General features: G+C 39.4%; 1 protein-coding gene across 3 annotated transcripts in view; it reads left to right on the top strand.

The window, feature by feature from the left end:
* The window catches only part of LOC127629638 (diacylglycerol kinase delta-like), a 49,057-nt gene that overhangs the window by 26,930 nt on the left and 19,627 nt on the right, over nucleotides 1-2,500 (top strand). The gene's annotated exons all lie outside the window — the stretch shown is intronic.

The raw sequence follows: 2,500 nt of genomic DNA, 5'->3' as shown, positions 1-2,500 counted from the left end.
CTATCTGTCTGTCTATCTGTCTGTCTGTCTATCTATATATTCTGTATACAGTCTGTCTGTCTGTCTATCTATATATTCTGTATACAGTCTGTCTATCTGTCTATGTATATATTCTGTATACAGTCTGTCTGTCTGTCTATCTATATATTCTGTATACTGTCTGTCTGTCTATATATTCTGTATACAGTCTGTCTGTCTATCTATATATTCTGTATACTGTCTGTCTGTCTATATATTCTGTATACAGTCTGTCTGTCTGTCTATCTATATATTCTGTATACAGTCTGTCTGTCTGTCTATCTATATATTCTGTATACAGTCTGTCTGTCTATCTATATATTCTGTATACTGTCTGTCTGTCTATATATTCTGTATACTGTCTGTCTATCTGTCTATGTATATATTCTGTATACAGTCTGTCTGTCTGTCTATCTATATATTCTGTATACTGTCTGTCTATCTATATATTCTGTATACAGTCTGTCTGTCTATCTATATATTCTGTATACTGTCTGTCTGTCTATATATTCTGTATACAGTCTGTCTGTCTGTCTATCTATATATTCTGTATACAGTCTGTCTGTCTGTCTATCTATATATTATGTATACTGTCTGTCTGTCTATATATTCTGTATACAGTCTGTCTGTCTGTCTGTCTATATATTCTGTATACAGTCTGTCTGTCTGTTTGTCTATCTGTCTATCTATATATATATTCTGTATACAGTATATCTATATATTCGGTATATTGTCTGTCTGTCTATCTATCTGTCTGTCTGTCTGTCTATATATTCTGTATACAGTCTGTCTATCTGTCTATATACAGTGAGGAAAATAAGTATTTGAACACCCTGCTATTTTGCAAGTTCTCCCACTTAGAAATCATGGAGGGGTCTGAAACTGTCATCGTAGGTGCATGTCCACTGTGAGAGACATAATCTAAAAAAAAAAAAATCCAGAAATCACAATGTATGATTTTTTAACTATTTATTTGTATGGTACAGCTGCAAATAAGTATTTGAACACCTGAGAAAATCAATGTTAATATTTGGTACAGTAGCCTTTGTTTGCAATTACAGAGGTCAAACGTTTCCTGTAGTTTTTCACCAGGTTTGCACACACTGCAGGAGGGATATTGGCCCACTCCTCCACACAGATCTTCTCTAGATCAGTCAGGTTTCTGGGCTGTCACTGAGAAACACGGAGTTTGAGCTCCCTCCAAAGATTCTCTATTGGGTTTAGGTCTGAAGACTGGCTAGGCCACGCCAGAACCTTGATATGCTTCTTACAGAGCCACTCCTTGGTTATCCTGGCTGTGTGCTTCGGGTCATTGTCATGTTGGAAGACCCAGACTCGATCCATCTTCAATGCTCTAACTGAGGGAAGGAGGTTGTTCCCCAAAATCTCGCAATACATGGCCCCAGTCATCCTCTCCTTAATACAGTGCAGTCGCCCTGTCCCATGTGCAGAAAAACACCCCCAAAGCATGATGCTACCACCCCCATGCTTCACAGTAGGGATGGTGTTCTTGGGATGGTACTCATCATTCTTCTTCCTCCAAACACGGTTAGTGGAATTATGACCAAAAGTTCTATTTTGGTCTCATCTGACCACATGACTTTCTCCCATGACTCCTCTGGATCATCCAAATGGTCATTGGCAAACTTAAGACGGGCCTTGACATGTGCTGGTTTAAGCAGGGGAACCTTCAGTGCCATGCATGATTTCAAACCATGACGCCTTAGTGTATTACCAACAGTAACCTTGGAAACGGTGGTCCCAGCTCTTTTCAGGTCATTGACCAGCTCCTCCCGTGTAGTTCTGGGCTGATTTCTCACCTTTCTTAGGATCATTGAGACCCCACGAGGTGAGATCTTGCATGGAGCCCCAGTCCGAGGGAGATTGACAGTCATGTTTAGCGTCTTCCATTTTCTAATGATTACTCCAACAGTGGACCTTTTTTCACCAAGCTGCTTGGCAATTTCCCCGTAGCCCTTTCCAGCCTTGTGGAGGTGTACAATTTTGTCTCTAGTGTCTATGGACAGCTCTTTGGTCTTGGCCATGTTAGTAGTTGGATTCTTACTGATTGTATGGGGTGGACAGGTGTGTTTATGCAGCTAACGACCTCAAACAGGTGCATCTAATTTAGGATAATAAATGGAGTGGAGGTGGACATTTTAAAGGCAGAATAACAGGTCTTTGAGGGTCAGAATTCTAGCTGATAGACAGGTGTTCAAATACTTATTTGCAGCTGTATCATACAAATAAATAGTTAAAAAATCATACATTGTGATTTCTGGATTTTTTTTTTTAGATTATGTCTCTCACAGTGGACATGCACCTACGATGACAATTTCAGACCCCTCCATGATTTCCAAGTGGGAGAACTTGCAAAATAGCAGGGTGTTCAAATACTTATTTTCCTCACTGTATATATTCTGTATACAGTCTGTCTATCTGTCTATCTATATATTCTGTATACAGTCTGTCTGTCTGTCTA

Source organism: Xyrauchen texanus, chromosome 36, assembly GCF_025860055.1.
Source record: "Xyrauchen texanus isolate HMW12.3.18 chromosome 36, RBS_HiC_50CHRs, whole genome shotgun sequence".
Taxonomy (NCBI): domain Eukaryota; kingdom Metazoa; phylum Chordata; class Actinopteri; order Cypriniformes; family Catostomidae; genus Xyrauchen; species Xyrauchen texanus.
This window is presented reverse-complemented; position numbering and strand designations above follow the sequence as displayed.